General features: G+C 38.8%; 1 protein-coding gene and 2 pseudogenes across 6 annotated transcripts in view; 2 read left to right on the top strand and 1 right to left on the bottom strand.

Annotated features, from left to right (window-relative positions):
- The window catches only part of ELMOD1 (ELMO domain containing 1), a 71604-nt gene extending 58189 nt beyond the window's left edge, over positions 1-13415 (bottom strand). For 2 of the 6 annotated variants that reach the window (XM_019623954.1, XM_019623958.1), the window contains exon 1: positions 13103-13414. The gene's annotated coding sequence lies outside the window, so the exon portion shown is untranslated. Of the gene's footprint in view, positions 1-12968; positions 13051-13102 lie in introns of those variants that run through there. The other 4 variants (XM_019623956.1, XM_019623959.1, XM_019623960.1 and 1 more) reach the window with 4 other exon arrangements.
- Positions 3748-5031, top strand: LOC109371442 (methyltransferase-like protein 5 pseudogene; annotated as a pseudogene).
- Positions 13416-19262: 5847 nt separating the features above from the next.
- Positions 19263-20096, top strand: LOC109371441 (succinate--CoA ligase [GDP-forming] subunit beta, mitochondrial pseudogene; annotated as a pseudogene).
- Positions 20097-21065: the final 969 nt, after the last annotated feature.

The raw sequence follows: 21065 nt of genomic DNA, 5'->3' as shown, positions 1-21065 counted from the left end.
TTTCATTTCTGATTTTACTAATTTGAGCCCTCTTTTTTTTTTTTTTTTGATGAGTCTAGCTAGAGCCTTGTCAATTTTGTTTATCTTCTCAAAAAATCAGCTCTTAGTTTCGTTGATCTTTTGTATTGTTTTTCTGGTCTCTATTTCATTTATTTCCATTCTGGTCTTTATTATCTCCTTCCTTGTGCTCCCTTTGAGCTTATTTTGCTGTTCTTTTTCCAGTTCCCTGAGGTGTAAGGATAACCTGTTGATTTGAAATTTTTCTTGCATCTTTAGGTAGGCCTGCACTGCTATGCGCTTCCCTCTTAGGACTGCTTTTGCTGCATCTCAGAGATTTTGGGTTGTGGTGTTTTCATTTTCATTTGTCTCAAGGTATCTTTTGATTTCCTCCTTGATCTCATTTTTGACCCACTCGCTATTTAGCAGCATGTTATTCAGCATCCATGTATTTGTGAGCTTTCCGTATTTCTTCTTGTAATTGATTTCTAGTTTCATACCATTGTGGTCGGAGAAAACACTTGATATGATTTCAATCTTCTTAAATTTATTGAGACTTGTTTTGTGGCCTAACATGTGGTCTGTCTTGGAAAATGATCCATGTACATTTGAGAAGAATGTATATTCTGTAGCTTTGGGGTGAAATGCTCTGAAAATATCGATTAAATCCAGCTGGTCTAAAGTGTCATTTAAGGCCATTGTTTCCGTGTTGATTTTCTGTCTGGAGGACCTGTCCATTGGTGACAGCAGGATGTTGAAGTCCCCTACTATAGCAGTGTTACTGTTGATCTCTGTCTTTATGTCTGTCAAAATCTGTTTTATATATTTAGGGGCTCCTATGTTAGGTGCATAGATGTTTACTAGGGTTATGTCCTCTTGTTGGATGGATCCCTTTATTATTATGAAGTGCTCTTCTTTGTCCTTCATTATGTTCTTCAATTTAAAGTCCATTTTGTCTGATATAAGTATCGCTACTCCAGCTTTTTTCTCGGTTCCATTTGCATGAAATATTTTACTCTATCCCTTTACTATCAGCCTGTATGTGTCTTTTCATTTTTCTATATTTTTGTGCTTCTCAAGAATGAATAACAATAGGAAATTTTTATACATAAAAATAATGTTATGTATATACAAAGCAGCTCAACCTGTTATTATTAAATGCATAAAAGAGTCAAAATATCAACTTTTTGTTTTTTGGGGATTTCTGACATATTTTGAAAAAAAAACTTGAACTCAACTAACACAGCAAAAGAATTATACTACAAAGATAGCTCTGACCAGAATCATCTCAGAAGTGATAAGCACTCCTTATCCACACAAAGCGTGAGTGAGTGAGTGAGTATGTAAATGCTTGGCTGAAGGCAGAGCATGGTTTAGTCCAAGTTGCATTTTCCTGTCCTTATCTTATTTGATGTGATTTCATGTGATGCTTCTTGAAAGGCCCATTTTGGGCTTTCATGATTCCATGGTCTCCTGGTTTTCTATCTATCTCCTGCTCTTCCTCTGCCTGCCTTTTACATGTAGGTGTTCCCCAGTGTTCCATCCTCAACCCCTTTCTTCGTCTTTACCTCTCCTAAAGGACCTTCTCTCTTGGGACTCTCTAGCTCAACCTTTTCCAACAAATAACTTGTCCAAGGCCAGCCAGTTGGTAGGAAAAGACCTCAGCTCTTAATTCTAGTCAATAAACATTTATTGTGCACTTATTATGGTCAGTTCTTTCTAGGCACTAGAGACACAAAACAAATATAGAAGCTCTGAACTGCCTCAAATGAAAACACATTTCAGCCATGTCACACTGAACCAGACTATACACTAAGGCAAGGATTCCTAACCAACATGTCACAGTTTTATGGAATCGTCACAGATGTACAACAAAATTCTGATCATTGATTGTATGAAATTCTTTCTCTCTCTCTTTTTAAACTGGGGGTACATACATATTATTTATAGTAGTATGTGTTAGGTAAAATATTTTGCTAAGAAGGTCATATGACTAGGTTAACAGAGTATTAAAATTTATTGTTAAGAGACAAGAGGAGTAAACAAAACAAGTAGGAAAATTGTGGAAGTTTACATAGGCAATGTGAGACACTTACTAAGCAGTAACTATCTCACTATAATTTTTGCTGATGCATGTAACACTATTTTACATCTTTAATTCCTTCTAAGTGTGCCCTTAAAAATGTTATAATGGACTTTTATTTAAACATGGCAAATAAAACATATGAAATCCCACCAACATGACAGTAAAAAAATAAAAATGACATAAAACCATAAGGCTACAGGAACACTCAGGAGATACCAGCAGATTTCTGGAAGCTGAAAAGGGATGGACAAGTGGTAATCGACTAAGCTTAACTGACTAACCCTGCAGTGAGGGAAATGATCAAAAGGCAATACAACTGAGAGTACAGAATCTCTGTTATATTCAGGAACTAGTGGTGCCCAGTTCCTCTCTGAGTGGTGGTATAAGATGAAGTCAACACAGGAGGCTTGGTTAAGCATTTTCATAAGAAATAGTTAGGTCTTGATCTCCTTCCCCGTCCTTTGAAAGCAGGCATAATCCCTCTCCAGTTTATCAAAAGAGATGAGATTTACTCTTGAAGAGGTTGAGCTAGAAAGGCTCTGAACTTCTGGACACAAAAGCTCTTGTATTTATATTGAATACAAAAAGGTTAAGTGAAAGTCTACATGATAAATGTGATATTTATCCAGCCTTCTTATTCCACTCAACTCCCAGAACAGAGGCAGCCAGAATGATATTGAAGATTTATTCCTCAGAAAACTACCCGACACACATGTGGATCCCCTCCAATGAAGCACAAGCCCCTAATTGGACCACTATGAAGCCAAACAGCCAACAAGTCCCACCCATACATAGAAAACTTCCAATCAGCATTTTACTGCCTCAATCTTAAATATAAACAGACAACCAGGGGTTATCAGACAATTATGGAAAGTTTCTAACTTGATTGAATTACAGAGACTCAAAAAAAGAAAGGTGAAAAACAGAAATTTGGAAGAAACAGAGGCAATGCAAAGAGGAGAAAACTATAATACATCATAATTAATTTTCATAGATATAAGAAAAAAATATTACACTCATAAAAGAGAAACAATAAATAATAAAAATGAACATTAAAAGAATTAGAAAATGTTCTTGGAAATCTTTTTTAAATTACAGAAATTGAAGATAAAGTTTAAGAAATCTCCCAGATTTGAGGAAATCGGCTGAGAAAAAATTGACAGAATGACTTTTAAAAAGGGGGGGAGGAGAGAAATGGGGAGAAAAAGATTCAGCATCCATATAACCGACATTCCAGAGAGAAATAAAGGTGAAAACATATGTGAAAAAATTTCTGAATAATACAAGAATCTCTCCAAGAACTGAAGAACATGAGTCTCCAGGTCAAAAGGGCCCACAGGATACCCAGCTCCTTAAATAACAAAAGAACTTCACCAAAACACACATGATGAAATTTCACAACATAAAAATTTCCAGAGTGGGAATGAAAACAAATAGTTCACATACAAAGTGCTAAGAATCAGAAGCATTCAAATTGTCAATAGGAACATGGAGGCAAAAATAAAAACTCCGGGAAAAAATAATTTCCAATTTAGATTTCTATACCCAGTCAAAATATTAAGTGTGAGGAGAGAATGAAGACAATTTCAGACAGACAAGGTCTTCTTCCACGTACCTTTCAAGCACACCTTTTTAGGAGCTTCTTAAGAAAGCATTCCACCAAAATGAATGTGGAACATGAGAAAGACATTAGACCCAGGAATCAGAATATTCCATATTGGAGAAAAGTGAAAGGAATTCTCAGAATGATGGTAAATGAGACTTAAAAAATGATGTCTCCATGAAGAAAAACTGGCACAGACAGATTGTCATGTATGAATATATGGAGAAAATATTTACAGTTCTATTGCTTTGGGAATAATTTTGTGATATGCATAATAGAAAACTAAGCAAATATATAACAGGTCAATTACCAATTTTTGGAAAGAAAAAACTGTACAAAAAGAAAGTATAATCAACTGTATATAAAATCTACATTATCAAAATAAACATCAAATATTTGTTTAATAAAAAATTGTGATATTGGGAGAATTGAGGAAGGAGAAATATATATGTATAAGGGAGAGGGATTAGGTATAAAAGTTAAATCTTCACTTCTATAGTAGAAAATCAATGGATTTGATAGTTTAAAATGTTGAAAAACAAGCAGATTATTTAGAAGGAAGGTGAAACACACCAAAAAAAGCAGGTTAAAGAATTCAAGTGGGTGTTTCTGAGAAACAAATCTGGAATGGAGATGGATTAGGTCAAGAGGACTGCTATTTTTCATTATAATGTTTTTTTAATTATATGATGTTTTAAGCATGTAAGTATTATCTCGATAAAAACAAAAACTTAAATTTCAAAAAGATGCCAGACAGGGTGGCACTTTCAGCCTCCTGAGGTCCAGTGCCCTTAAACACTGTGAATCCACACATAGAAAGAAAAAAAAAGAGAGAGAGAGCGTAAAGAAACTAGGCTCGAGGAACAAGTGTCATGCCTGCAACAAGTAGATGGATTTGAAAAGCCCATGCTACTTCTAGAACAGTAACAGGCCATGCATTGCAGGTTGTGTGTTAAATTTGACACAGATGAGGATGCATTGGAAATATTTAATAGAAAAGTGGAACAGTTTGAGTTAACAAATGTTGACATGGTTCAATGTGATCTGTGCTCATTATCTGCTGGAATGTTCAAATCATTTGATACAGCAATTATGAATCCTCCATTTGTGAACAAAAATAAAGGAATAAATACAACTTTTCTGAAGATTGCTTTGGAAATGACAAGAACAGCAGTATGTTCTTTATACAAATTCTCAACTAGAAAATATATTCAAAAGAAAACTGCAGAATGGAAATATAAAGATAGATATTACAGAGCTGTCATATGATCTGCCAGCATCATATAAATTTATTAAAAAGAAATCAGTGGACTTTGAAGCAGACCTAAATTGGTTTTCTTTTTAACAACCTCCAAAGACAAAAGCAGCTTAAAACTTAATTAAAATAAATACAAAATTTGTTTATTTTAAAATGTGCCACAAATTATAGATTATTTTTCAGGAATGTAATAATTATACTATGATTATGTGTCTTTGAAAAGTCACTATATTTTAGAGATACATACTGAAAAATTTTAAATGGTAGGATTGTTTTCTAGGATTTGTTTCAAAATAAAATGGGGTGGGTAAAGAGTAAGATTAGAAATCAAACAGTACTGGTCATGAGTTGATGATTATTGAATATTGGGATCCATTATATTATTCTGTCTACTTTTGTATATATTTGAAATTTTTCAAATAAAAAAGTTAACCAAAAAAAATTTAAAAATAAAAATATGGTGCTATCTACAAACTTGAGAATCACTGTAAGTATACTAGTCATTTTTTACAGCCAAGCAAAGCCATGATGATTAGCATCTGAATTTGTTCATAACAGAAGTTAGAGGTAAATCACTGTTTAACAGTTTGGGAGACTACAACAACAATGAACAAGTATGTGGTATCAATCCACACTATTTCCATTACTGGCTTAGTTCTCTTAGGGTCTTTTTAAATGTTAAGCATTGTCATTTTTTAGTAATTACTTGCTGAGATTTTTTTTAGAGGTAAAAAAAATGTAATAGTGTATATGAATGACATCTTAGATTTAGTGAAATATGGTAGATGGGTTGAGGAGAAAAAACTGGCAATTAAAACATGACACTCTAACAATGTGCTCTAATTTCATAAATGTTAATATGAAGAAAAGAATTTGCCTCTTGGAATTAATGAAACACAATATTTTCCCCCAAAGCATCCTTTCTTATCCCAACCCATCATCTCTACTCTAAATTAATCTTTAGAATCAGTAGATCCACAGAATAATATCTGCTTCCATATTAGCACTAATTTGAAAATACCAGCTTTGTGTGCTTCTCCTCCTGTCCAATGCCAAGCAAGGTGACTTGTTCCAGAAATACTCAGAGAATGAATAAACATTTTCTTTTTGTGCCTTTCACAGTGCTTTGTGCTCAATGGATCCTAGTGAGTGGCTAACGTGCCAACGTAAGCATGGACTTGCACCCTGTACCAGACAGGAGTTATTATTGTGAAGAACAGAAACCAGCTCTGCTTATTTAAGCAGAAAAGGACTTTGTTCTGAAGGTAACCCACAGTGTTTTCAGGAGGGCTAGAGAACTTGATTTAGAGGCTACGTCGCCAAAAATAACACTTAGAATGATGACAACAGAGCCAGTCCAGTATAGACACCTCTCTTGCTCCCACCAGGTCCAGACTCTGGAGCTGGCCCCACTGACTGCCCCCCACCCCAAGCTAGGTCAAGAGGTGTTGCTGGCTGGGACATCTGCCATTGGGGCAGATTCTAGGTCTTGGGCCCACCTCTATGATGCAAAGATGTCTGGGAAAGGAAGCATCTGGCACTTTTAGCTCCTATAGTGGGGAGTGGGCTCTGCTTCATAATGTGAGAGAGCCCCCAACATCAGAAAGGGGTTCAGATGGCAGTGTTCAAAAGGAGTAACAAGTGTCCACTCTACACTATAAAGAAATTCTATAAACTAACACAATTTAGAGTAAGAGAGCACACACAAAGTAGGGTGAACATGTTTGTCTTTTATCTTTGTCTAATTCAATTAGGTCCAATTTTACTTTAGAACCTGAATACATGCCTGTTTTATGGCTATTCAAAAATATAGATCTTTTGGAACTAAGAATTTCAAGTATGTTCTTGGATAAAGAATATCTGGAAATAGCCTCTTTAATTTAACCCAGTGGTAGTCACAGAGTAGATGCCCTTATTTTAGTTGATGATTGATTAATTACCTAGGGAATAATTTTTAAGTAGAAAAGAATAAGGATAGATGTTCATTATAAGTCAAGAAATGAATGTAAAATAGTTAATGTTACATAAATGTTACTAAGCTTAATTAGACATTGGCAGATTCATGTATAAGTGCCACAGAGCTCAATTTAAACTGCATAATCAGATTTAGGAGGTGCTTTAAAGGTCATGTGAGACAACTTCCCACCCAAAAAGCATTCCCTCTTGTTATATTCCTGACAGGTGGCACAAAATGCATCACTTTCAGTACAGTATGTTATATTGTTTGTGTCTGATCTTTTTGATATGGATTCTATTCATCTAAGAATCCAACCAAAGACTGCGTTAATTTCTTTTGTACTGTTGGTTAATGCTCAAGTGAACCAAAACTATTTTTGGTTCAACCCAAACTGTTGTTAATCTAGGACTTCTAATCCCTGTCATTGGGCAACTGATTTTAGAATCAAAACGAAGCCAACATCTATTATTTTAAAATGTAATCTTAGTTTCAGCCCTTGCTTTGGGCTAAGGGATATCAAGTTTAATCTTGATTGTCATCCAAATTTACTAGTGCCTTGAGCTTTGCATTATCAACAAACCTGATATATGTATGATCTAAATATATCTGAGTCATTAATAAAATTGTAGAAATGGTAGGATCAAGGGAAGAGCTATGAAGCAGGCCAACAGAAACCACCTTCTACGTTGGCTTCGATACCTATGAACATTCTTTGGGTAGAGCTGATCAATCTGGCTCTTAGAGCATATCCCAGACCTCATTTTTGCATCTCACCTACAAAGATTACTCAGGAGCCTAGTTGCTAGATGTGTCCCAGAAGGACTGTGCAGATATAAAAATTTGATGAGTCTGGCTCTATATTAAATACTCTAGGTTATCTACAATTTAAAAGAATAGTAGGAGAAATTTTGATACACCACAGAACTCTTCAGTGAAGCAAATACCATAACCCAATTCTTGTATTTTGTAGGTCTTGATTTTTATACTAGGTTCACATATTGGGCTACATACACATTATACATGAGACAGAATATGAACGTCAAAATTCTATGTTAGGCATTTTAATACAGGCTTTTATAATTATGATTAATGATGTACACAATATACATTTTAATTAAAACAGCTTTGGTAAGTATTTACCATTTTAAGAGAATGTATGGTTAAACTTCTCTATTAAAAATAATTGTTTTAAGTTTCTTACCCATTTAAATGGATTCTAAGACCAAAGAAAATCTAAAATTAAAATGTAAATGTTCTTCTGGAATATAGAATCTTCAGAAAACCTAGCTTCCAAATTCTGAAGGGCAGAACATTTTTATTCTACTTCTAAAGGAAAAATTGTACAGTAACTTCATTCCAGGGACTGATTCACACTTAAAATAGTTATAATGCCAACTGGTCAAGGAAAAAATAAAATGGGGAACAGAGTTTATGATGTCATTGATGATATTTGTTAAAACAAAAAGTAGCTGTGGGATAAATAAATTATTCATTTCACCACGAATGAGACCTTCAAAACATCTAGCAGCTTTTCACCATATATTTGTGCAAGGGGACTAGAAAGCAGAGTTACAGCAGCTGAAATAATCTCTGATACCAAGCATTCTAATTAACCAAGTCCTAATCCCAGTAATTAAAATGGAAACTACATTTAAAAGCCATGTAAAGACCTGTAAATCTGCAGGCATTAGCTTGTTTGAGACTGAATGTTTTTCTTTTTTAAAGGGGCTTAATGAACTCTCCTTAAGCATTTACCACAATCATCTTGTTTTGTACTAAAAAAGCAAAAAGTCAAACATAGCAAATTGGGAGTTATTTCTGTGGCGTCTGAAACATCAAAGAGAGTACACAGACAATATACAAATTGTCTAATTACATTGAGAATGAAGCTGTTTATCCCTTAGAACGCTGGTAACAATTAATGTTTATTTTGTAGAGGATTGGAGTTGGCACAATATTCTTTTTTAAAATGTCCATATCTTTCATTTTAGAGCACAGAGATTGGTGTGAAATAAGACTTGTTTATGGTCAGCATATGTGAACTAAAGGGTTAATAGCAAGAACATACTGTCTTCAGATTCTTTAAATTCAGAGTATTTACTGAGGACTTAGAATGTGAACTCAGCACACAATTTCAGTTAAAGCTGTCTCTAGGGTGATAGTCCATAAACTGTCATTAGAGAGCACTGCAGTAAGCTCTTCTTTAATAAGCCATATCTAGGGGAAATCTCGCTGAAAATAAAACCTATGGTTTAAATGCCTTGAAATTTTAGCAACTTCAGTATGTCCTTGATCATTTTTTTTTCATATATTACCAGAATTATAAGGCAGGACATATTTGGCAGACACTACAAAGAGGAACAGTATCCAAAATATAACTGTTTTCTGCCCTATTTTAAGGAATAATCATTTGATAAGACAGACCCTAATTAACTACTTCATTATACATTTTAGCATCGAGTAATTTTCATAATTTTAGGAATGTATTGTAAAATATGAAGTGGAAATTTAACCATGCATATGGACATAAAATATATGAGACCCTTCTGAAGTTAGTCCCTAAGATAACAAGATTTGTGAGAAAAGTGCAATCTAGAATGGCACTCTGTTTGTCATATATGTCATTTGCTTGAGATTGGAAAACTGGAACTGTTCTCTACATGGACTGTACTGGTTTGATCTTCAACTTCCCTGGAAACTTCCTGTGCTGATCAGTAGTGAAAAGACCTGCTGGGTCTTCAAAGACACGAATGCAAGTAGTGTGCAGTTTTTTGGAATTAATTGCATTTGGAACATTCTGAGTAGGTACTCTCTGGTACTATAAGCATATGGTCATTTTTCCATTGTGCTATTTCTGTAAATCGACATTCTTTCCATCACCAGAATCTGTTTCCTTAAGGATGGTTGGACCAAATCAGAAAATGATTGCAATTTAATATCTTTTTCTACTTGAAGAAATAGGCTTGCTAAAACCAAAACATCTGCTTATTTTATTTCAGGAATATTTGCCAGAAGCAATTGAATATTGATCAGCACTTCAAATATTACATTTAACTATCTACTTTCATATAAAAATAATAAGACTTTTAAATACTGTATGCCAATGTTATTTGATGATGACCTTTTACCTGAGGAAACCAGGATGGAATTGGAATAGTAAAGGAACACCTTAGGTATTAGTCAAAGGGCAGAACAACTGCTTTTTTAGATGCAATGAGATGTATTCACTGAAGTACCATTTACCAGTCCCCACACTTGTCCCTTTTCAGCTCCCCTTCCATTCCTACCAGCAACTATTTAAAGTCTTTCTTTTAGAATCCCCTTCTCACTTTCCTTGCTCTCAGCAGGCCACTCTGAGGCCATCAGGTAAAATCCTTCAACTTCTAACTCCAAAACACTAGGTATAAATCCATAGGTTTCTTTCCTCCTTTCCTCTGAGGATAAGATTTCACTCTCTTATACAAGGCCAGACCTGTCAAAACTGCTAGCCATCTCACGCCCTGACTGGAGCTGTCCAGCAGAATTCAGCGTCCCCTTCAGGCTCCTACAGTGGAGCCCACAGACACTTGGCATAGAAAGTCTCATGTCTTAAGATGTAGATCCTCCCCCGCTGCCCCTACTCATCTATGTATCTCTGGCACTTCTCACTAATCCTAACAAGCAGAGGTACTCAACAAAATGTGCTGAACTGAAACTACTTAACTTTTAAGCATGAGTTATTTTCAATAGCTTAAACCAGAACTGAGCCTGTCCCAGATTGTCTGCAGAACAGTACATGACTCTGCTCCACTTTATTTTTCAACCCATAAATGACCCAAAAAAGAGAAATGAGAAATTTTCAGTGACTAGAGTTGCCAGATAAAATACAGACTGCTCAGTCAGAATTGAATTTTAGATAAACAACAAATCATTTTTTAGTGTAAGCATGTCCCTAATAGTGCATGGGACATATACTGAAAACAATTATTTGTTGTTTATCTGAAATTCAAATTTAACTGGAAACCTGTATATTTATTTGCTAAATTTCACAACTTTGACAGTGACTCAGAGGAGTCAAGGAATGATTCTTTAGAGCTCCTGGAGGTTTGTATCCAAGCTCTGTAAACTTCCAATCAGATTTTATTTCTGTTGATGCAGCTGGGTATCTCTCTGAGCATCTCAGTAACAACCTTTAGGAAATGATGTTTCTTATATAAAATTTCCACTTATTTTGCTATTTCATAGAATTCCTTTCTAATACCATCCATCAATAATTTTAGCACAAAGAATACTGTAATGGTGTTGAATATCTCTTGGAAAGCTAATATTCATAGTTATTACTTGAGTTAAGTCTTGGCTACATATATTAATAAACAATTTTTGAAAATTTCATATTTTCAATTAAACCAGCGAAACACAAAAAGGGAAATACATAAATCTTTCGTTTTGGGATTCCTTTTCTTCATTAACCAAACACAGTGAGCCGTACAGTCCTCACAGGCTGGGGAGAGACAGCCTGGCAGGTGGAGGTGGAGCCTGTGCTATAACGACAGAGGGTCTTTGTTGGAAAAGCCTTCCCTAAATGTGAAACATCTGTAAATCCAAGCACTTCAGCTTTACTGTGTATGAGCTGGCAACAGAAAAGAGTTGCCTCTTTTAGCATCATGTAAATCTTGGAGGCCTGAAATCTTGGTCAACAGAGGAATTCCTCGCAGGCTGTTTAGAGACATACCTCTCGCTAATGGAGGAACAGGTCGGTTTCTTCTGCAAAGGAATTTTAGAGGAAAAACTGCTGTGTGTGCCGGTTTACTGATTAGTGGTGATGGTGCCATGGAAGTTATAACTCAGTGGAAGGAAAGATGCCCTACAGCTTGTTCCAATCCTGAAAGTTCCCTACATCAATGCATTCTTCTTTCAGTGTTCTTGACAGTGACTACAGAAAAGACATTCCTTTCTTATTACCATGAAAGAATTAAAGAGAGATAAGTACCTCCCAACGTAGAGGGGATACAAGAGTGTGCCTCCCACAAAATTTCATCTAGACTCGTCTGAAACAACTTCTAGGAAGAGGTCTAAGTGTGCTCTAACTACCTGATGTCTTAAGATGATAACGGATTAAGAAATTTATCCCGACACAAGCACACTACCTGCCTTCCACCATATTGGCAGCTCCAGTTAAGGATGATTGTCAAGCTATGGCACAGCACGCACACACTGCAGAGATGCAGAACAATGCCTGGATGCCTGCCCAAAACTGGTCTCGCCAAATGACAGACTCAATTTATGGTTCCAATCTAAAGCTCACTGGGGTTTAGCAGTCTTTTTCCTAGTTGATGTGGGAAAGGGATGAAATTTGGAAAGCTCAAAAGCACGGGGTTTCCACCTGCCTGTGTGGAGAGGAAAGGCTCACAAATATATTCATTAAACTTGATCTGAAGCAAGCAACCCTGCGAGGTCTTGCCTGAAATATTCATAAGGTGTGTTACCGGACTCGCCACTAAGAGGTTGAGCAGAAACACGGTGAGTTAGGTGCAGCCCGCACCCACACTTGGAAAAAAGGCCCAACAGAATACCCCACCACAACACTCCAGTGTTTTGCTTTTAACAGCTGTCGGCTGTCGCTCCCCACTTGCCTGTTTAATTCTACCTGCCAGGAAAGAGAGATGCCCGAATTAGGAGTTTCCCAGCAGTTGGAGGAGGCACCGCACTCCGATCCCTCGGACAGCTTCTCCGGGCTGGTAGCGCGGATGGCCCCCAGACCCGCGGCCCCGCCAACCCGCAGCCCTGCACTGCCCCGGGAGCACGGGGCAAGGGGACCCCAGGACCCGGTCGGGCCCCTCGCCTGGGCCAGGCCGGCCTTCGTTCCCGCCTCCCATTTTGGCCTGTGCCAGGAATGTCTCCTTCAGCGCTCTCGTCGTTCGGTCGCTAGGTGACACACGCCGGGGCCGAGATGCACACAGCCTCTCGCGCCAACCTGCAGCTCCGCGGGTGTTAATTTTGGGGAGAGGGTGGGAGGGAAATTACGGTCCTGGGTGACCCCGAAGCCCCTGCACCGAGGGAGTGTGCGCTTCCATTCATGTCCCCTTACATGTCTGCTGCGACCCAGATGCAGCGCAGCTCGCACGGTGCCTCACGTCTTCGCGGCCACCTCTCTCCTCTCCAAGGGCGTTCTCCCCTCGACCCTCCGCTCCTCCCGGAGTCTCCCCAGGCGCCGCGACTCACCTGGGCTCCGGAGGCGGAAGGAAACTCAGCAGGTCCTAGCAGGAGGCAGTCGGGGCTCCATCTCCGCCTTCCCCAGGCGCTCCGGCTGCGCGCTCCGCGGCGGCGGTCGACGCGGTCCGCTCTGTCACCGAGGCTGGACAGGGGTGGCCGCGGCTGCAGCACAGGCTGCGGGCGGGGGAGGGGCGGGGGCGGGGCAGGAATCTGGGTCGCGTGGAGCGGAGCTAGCCGGGATGCAGCCGGGGAGGCCGGCGAGGAGGAGGCGACGGCGAGCAGCCGGGGGGAGGGCGTGCAGAGGTTTCCCCGGGAGCACGACGCGGGCGGCGACTGAGCATGCCCAGTCCCTGAGTCCCGGGCGCGGGCGCGGTGCTGCGGGAGGGATCCCGGCTCCCTTCGCCGGAGTCTGGGGGAAAGGGTTAAACCTGCGGACCCGGCGGCTGTGGGCAGAAATGACTCGCGCTGGCTGCAGTGGCCTAGTGTAATTGCTCCTGGGTCAACTCCCCTAGGCACGGGGGACTGGACGATGGTGAACCTCGGAAGACCTGTCGGTGGGATTCCGGGAGTCCTGGAATGAGAGGGCAAGGTGTGTTCCTCGCTCCCTCCCCAGAGAATTGTCCAAGTCCAAGTTTGTGTTTCGCTCAGCCCTAACCAGTACACACTCACCGAGTGATTCCCCCATCCAGACACCCACCCCTCACCTGCATTCCTGTGCCTGGGGACCTCCCCCGACGGGATGCCCATGCAGCCCTCGCCTTGCCCGACTCATGAACCAGTCGGGTCAAGTTCCCAGAGGGCCAGCTCTTCAATTAGGTGTAATTAGAGATCCTGTCAGTCTTCCCAGGTCACATATCTGCATTTCAACCAGGGCTTCAGAAACAATACCTTTACCCCGGGGTTAATTATAATGGATGAATTATAGACAGTAGTCTGGGCTATTTGGGAAACATTGCTTCACAGTGCAATAGGGCTGACCCAGAACTCACTTCACACCTTCACACACACACACACACACACACACACACACACACGCACGCACGCACGCGCACACACACACGCACACACACACACACACACACGCACACAGAGACCTATGCCTTGCTTTGGTATTGTGTTTCATGTTTGATAAAGAACGTTTTCTCTATAGCTAATAAAAAACCTTAAGTTAGGGCAGCATAGGGTTGGGGAAAGAGGATGAGCTTAGACGTCTGCCTTGATTTCAGTGTAATTTACCACCCAGTAGGTTCCTTATCCATTCTGCACCTCCTTTTCCTCCTCTCTAAAATGGAGGGTGGTGATCCCTGTCTCTGGGAGGCTGTGAGCATTAAGTGAAGCAATGTCTGCAAAGCACCTGTTTGGTAGTAGTAGATGTTCACTAAATAAATGTTTCTGTAGGTTCCACCTCCACTAATCTATTTTTATGAAAGGTTGGGTTAGTGATAACCCTTAAATGGTGAACATTTATCATGTTCCCTCCTCACATTAAATAACCTGAAGCCCTTGATCTAATTTTTTTTTTATCATTGCTAGCAGCATTAGCCACTATTACCTTTTCTTGCAACTATCCAGTTTCTTCATACTTCCTTGAATAAACCTCTTAGAAAAAGCTGGACTAAGGCCATATATGGGCCCTCTTTGGAGGGAAAAGCTTTTCAGGAGAGATTCACTATGGGCAGGTTTATCCACATGACAATAGAATTTCACTCCAGTCTTTTAAAAGTAATATAATTTACTTGCTTTCCCTGTGGTCCTTGTTTCACAGCTATTCCATAAAGTAAGGTATGCTTGTAGGGAAGGAAATTTACTTTCCACTAAGTACTCCTCACTTTGAAGTGTCAGTGTTCAAAAAATAAACTTTTCATTTCCTATGAAACTTACTATGTTCTTCATAATTAACATATTGCCTTTATTTATGGTGCTCCATCCTTTCTGGAATACTTTCTATTCCACTTCACAAGGCCTACTCGCTCTTCAAAGCTCAAATGCCACCTTCTTTCTGAAGGCCTCCCAAACTCTAAGATAAAAGTTACTGCCCTGCTGCCCTAGCACCAGGGCATACTGCTGTCACAGCACTTATCACAGTCGATTGCTATGGTTTAAGCAATGCAAAACAATTTACTGAGCAAGTATTATGTGCAGGCACTGTTCTGGGTGCTGGGAAAACAACAATGAACAAGATGACAAGCTACTTGTCCTCATGGAACTTAAGAGTCCAGTTTGAAGAAGATAGGCAATAAACACCTAAACAATAAATAATCATCAAGGAAACAAGTATTTTGTTTTTGGTCTTTGTGTTACTCATTGAGTTAATTGAGATGGTCTTGATTTATCCTTCCAAAAACATCAATAAAAATATGAATATTGGCCACAGGCCAACCAAACTACATGGACATGGATCCCTGCCGGTTTGTTGCTGAGCTAATGATTTTTAAGCCTTTCATTTGACTCCCTGTAGGTAGGTACTTGCAATCCATATGATGAATAAACGCCGATGGGAGAAGCCCATAGAGTTTAATCCCCACATCAAATTATATCCTTTCTCTAACCTCAAGAAACAGCATTTAGGGCCAGCCAAATGGCTCAGTTGGTTAAGAGTGCAAGCTCTGAGCAGTGGGGTTGCCAGTTCAATTCCCACATAGGCCAATGAGCTGTGCCTGAGCTGAGCTGCCGCTGAGCTGCCAACAGATTGCAGGATGGGTCAGCTGATGAGAGCATGTGCTCCTAACAACTAGGTTGCTGGTTCGACTCCTGCATGGGATGGTGGGCTACACCACCCACAACTAAGATTGAACATGGCACCTTGAGCTGAGTGGCCATGAGCTGCCAACAGACAGCCAGATGGAGACTGGACTGGAGCTGAGCTAGCTACGCCCTCCACAACTAAGACTGAAGGACAACTTGGCTGTTCCCCTTCCCCAATTCCCTAACATTGTTCCCCTTCCCCAATTCCCCAATAAAATCTTTAAAAAAAAAAAAGAAAGAAAGAAAAAAAGAAACAGTATTTCTCCAATGGCCAGATTCAGCCTCAACTCCTAGATCTCCTGCATCCCAAATATCTCTTCCAGGATCACGTACAACTCTAAAACCCTCAACTTCTTACCATCTTTGGCCTCTATTTATCTCAATAGTTATTCTCTATTGTATATCATTTGATTGTTTGGATGTATCTCCTGTCTGAATAACTTAAGCTTTTTTCTTTGTTTTTCTTATTGTCTGAGTGTGAGATAGACTTGGCACCACTAAGAACCTACTTTTTCAAAGCATATTTGTATACATGTATTCCATTGTAATTAGTGATAGTCTTGCCCTGTTTAACTCCAGGGCAGAATCTCATATATCCTTGTATTACAGAACTTAGTAGATGACCAATGTACAATAGATTCTCAATAAAAGATTGTGAAATAAATGAATGTATACAAGTTCTCAATGTTTCTTCCTCAGACCATAGTTTTTTTCTAATTGGTCTTCCTACTAACCCTGTGATTTGGCTTAGTTTCATCCTTTCCTAGTCTACTAATTTCCCTCCAGCCATTCATTCACAGATTTCTACACTTCAGGGGCCACAGAACATTGTGGAAGAAAATCTTAACTATAATTCATTATTACTTTGTTTTAGCTAAAGCCACAACCTGTCATCTGTAAATCAGTGTCACTATTGCTGCCTTCAGTCCATAGCAACTATCTTTAAATTTGTTTTCTCTTTTCCACTTCTCCTACCCATCCTGCTTTTAACAATGTACATTTGGTTTTCCTCCACTGCACCAGAGGAGACCATCAAGTATCACCCTAGGAATTAGCTCATTATTGTAAACATATCCCCCATATCCTTTCTTTCCTCTTCCTCATCAATCTCAACAGAGTTGATCGTCTTTTTATTCTTGAATGTTAGTCTACACCAATAGACTATCCTCTTCCATCTTTAGTCCCTCTTTTCTGGGTATCACCAACTTCTCTTTCTCTCAACCACCTTCCATATCTAATAAATGTACTGAGAGTTTGTTAGGAAACCTGACTTGACCTTTATGCCCTTTTAAGATGTCTCAAAAGAAACCAGCTAGTGTAAAGCTCTCAGAGGTCCTCTAAACTCATTGGTCATTTCCCATCTCCAGGCATTTCTTTTGTGCATCATCATGGCTATAACTACATCTGCCAAGCCTGTAAGCACACACAGGTCTGTGTGACCTCATGCTCTGCTAACCTGAAGTGCCTTTCCCAAATATCCCTATCATTAAACAACTTTTGTCTTTTAAAGTACTAGATACGGTTTAAGGAAAATTACTCTGATGTGCAGCTTTGTCACAGGCAAACAAATAAAGCATTTTGCACCAGTTAATGAACACTGGAAAAATACAACTAATAGACAATCTAATAGGATAACATACAGAGAACTTTATAAAATTTCAGGTAATAGGCTTGTTGGGAGACTAATGTATCTTTGGGTTAATCCACGAAGTCCTCCTGGGCTTCCAAACTGGCAGGGATTCACGCCCAGGTAGTTTGGAAGCAATTAGTTGTTTGAATGAAGGAAATAAAAAGTTTGGTGACATTTGCTAGAGCAATGTTACATCATGTTAAAGCACCAGCCTGGGAGTTAAGGGACTTGGGTTTAACTTTCTTCCGTTTTATCTCTAAAGTGAGGATGACAATAGGAACATTTACTTCATTGTGTTGCTGGCAGGATTAAATTAGTAATGATTCGTAAAGAATTTACCAGAGTGGCTGGCCCATCGTGTTCAATAAATATTAGCTATGAATCCAACTGCATATTTCTGGATAAGAAGCCTATTTGACAGATTAACATGAGATCAGCAGAGGCAGTAGTTAAGAAACGGAGGTTATCTGATGTAGCATTTAGAAGTAATGAGTGGAGAATCTACAGAGGAGGACATTGTGCCTCTAAAGTCTGCCCGAGTTACAGAGGGAGCTGAGGAACGGAAGGCCTAGGAGATGCTGTGCTCTGTCATCCACCTGGACTTCATATTGGCTCATTCCAAGTGACACAGAGTTTGGGTCTTTTCCAGACATGTGGGAATGCTGCCTTGCTCAGGAGATCTCTCATTAAACATCATCCTTAGGAATTTATTTGAATAAAACTTCCCCACCCAGAGGTTTCTTTCTTTAGCAAGATTAGATTGAGCAATGGACAGGTGGAATTTCCTGCCTGGGTCATTTTGAGGGTGTGGTGGAAGTCATGGCCCATTTATTTATTTTTAATCTAGCTCTGGTCTTAGGTGTTGTGACTTGAAGACTCAGTAGTAGGAGATGTATGTGTTGTAAATATCGGCTTCATAATGAAACTAGAAATCTCTAGGCCTAAAACGTATTAGGCCTTGCTCATTTTGCTTAATTGTTGTATAAAGTTTAAAAATTAATATAAGGCCATTCTGTTTTCCAGTAGGATGAATTTATAGGCCTAGGGAGTTCTGTGTACAAAACTGAAGTGACAGTTAGATTCAATATGCCTATTATTATCTATATTGATAAAATTATGACTGGGATTATGTGACAGTTAATCATCATCTCTAAGCAAATCAAATCAAATAATTTAAGACTCTTAGACATGCAGCTGTGGCAGTAGTTCTCAAAAGATGATTTAGAGAGGGATTTCCAGTCACTTAAAGACTGGTCCAAAATGCAATTCATTTAATAATCATTTATTGAGCACCTAGTATATATAATGTACTATGCTAGATACTAAGGATACAAAAATAGATAAAACACTGTCCATAATCTTGAGGAACTCATATCCAGACAGAAGTGCCAACACACACACACACACACACACACACACACACACACACACAATATGGTCTTTTTCTCTTGGGTTGTATCCAATATAGAATTAAATCTGTACTAAGCCTCCTTCTCCCATCTCAATCACCCAGTCCAATTCCTCTGTGCCTAGTTTTGTTTAAGACATCATTCCCCTAGGACAATGTAGCCAAAATTATCTGTGAATCCCAGTGCTCAGGAACCCACTCCTGACAGCCAATTCCAAGGGAGTTTAATTTCCAAAAGATATCTGATCCTGCAGAAAACCAAGAGCAAGAAAGTGATGTTAACAACAAGATAAAAGTTTGAATATTTTGTGACTGACACTGTATGATGCCCCTACTTGGAAATTTTAATGGGCCCATCCTGCAATGGCCTTTACTGAGGGGCAGTCATGAGAGTAGGGAGCATTGACATTTAATAGGTGGCAGTATCTATACCAGAATATATTTTTCAAAGAGCAAATTTACATTCTTGAAGGCTATTTTGAAGAATAGTCAATTTTAGTAGATGGAACAAAATTTAGCCTTCTTTGGGTCTATGAAAACCAGACTGTGAATCAAATTAAGAAGCTATATAATTTCTTCCTGGAAGTTTATGTTACTTAGGTTGAAGTGAAACTCTTTGGTGAAGCTTTGGAAGGAGAAGTTATCGGTTTTGATATCAAGATAAACTTTGAGGACAATTCAAGATACCTATAAAAGGACATATTTGCCATGGACAACAAATAAAAAATGCATCTATCAAAAATTCAGTCACCAGATATGACCTTGAATACACAAAACTAAATGGGAATACCACTTGCTTTGTGAATGGTGCTGGACTAGGCATGGCTCCATATGACATAAATTCCCTTAATGGTCCAAATCCACCCAACTTTTTGGATCTCAATAGTCGCATAAAGGAAGCTCAGGTGTATTCAACATTTAAATTGCTTATGGTTAATCCTAAGGTTGAAACCATCCTTAACGTTGTTTTAGGTGGGATGGTGAAATTTGCTGTCATCGCAGATGGCATCATCAAAGACTGCTGAGATATAGAACTCATGGCTCTGGTGGTCAAGCTTGAAGGAACCAATGTCCAGGAGTCTCAGAACATACTCAACAACATTCAGCTCCCCATCACTTCTGGCGTTGACTTGGAGGATGCAGTCAAGAAGGCTGTGGCCAGCATGGCAAAGAAGTTGTTCCTTTTTCTAATCCACTGGGACAGATGTCTCCATTGCTAGAAAAAGGGACAGTTTTCATCGCTAGGAAGAGAAGTTTTCCATTTGTGGGGGGGGGGGGGGGGAAGGTGAGTGAGGATCAGGAATCATTTTGAAAATCTAAATCTGTGTTTTTATTCAAGAATAGATATCTATGCAGCCTAAATAATTCTGATTTCATAAAGTAATGGCCTCTTTTCTTATGTTATCTTCTTTATCATGGTAAACCTTCCAGTAGATAGCACCTTGCTGACTACGTTTGGGAATAATCGATAGGCCAGATGTGGATAGAGTGAAACATTTGAATCAGGACCTAGTGTAATTAAGAGATTCTGCTGCACAGTAGTCCAGACTAATGGAAAATTAGAAAAAAAAATCAGGCAAAATTACATTTAAGACAGATGGTTTGGTTATGTTAAACTATTGAAAGGATACAACTGAACCATTATAACAAACAGCTATTACATAACATACCATTGTCACAAGTTTCTTATTCCAACATGTTTTGAATTCGTGAGGTTGTTTTATTCTAAAATATTTTCTAAGAAAGATCTACACATACACACCACATATGTATTGTACCATTTGCCTCAATCTTAAATATACTACTTACCTCACAATCAACATAAAACTTAAAAGGCTTATTTATGTCTGTGGAGCAGAAGTTTTTATTTTATTTCAAAAGTGAAAAATTCTGGTTCTTCAATATAATCAATTAAATCTACATAATTAATTCATTTCAGGTGAGAAAATGAAGATCAAGTTTTAGATGTTGGTGCCTTGAATTTATTTATTTATTTTTCAGAATCTACCAGCTTGTGGTAGACAGAGGGAAAAATGTATAAAAGAAAGTGTGGCTTTTCCCATGATAATTACCTATATAGTAGAGAAGATTTTGATTTAGATTTCTTTTTTTTTTTTTAAAGATTTTTATTGGGGAATTGGGGGGATGGGAACAGTGCTGGGGAATTGGGGGAAGGGGAACAGACAAGT

The sequence above is a fragment of the Hipposideros armiger genome, unplaced genomic scaffold, assembly GCF_001890085.2.
Source record: "Hipposideros armiger isolate ML-2016 unplaced genomic scaffold, ASM189008v1 scaffold_570, whole genome shotgun sequence".
Lineage (NCBI taxonomy): Eukaryota > Metazoa > Chordata > Mammalia > Chiroptera > Hipposideridae > Hipposideros > Hipposideros armiger.
This window is presented reverse-complemented; position numbering and strand designations above follow the sequence as displayed.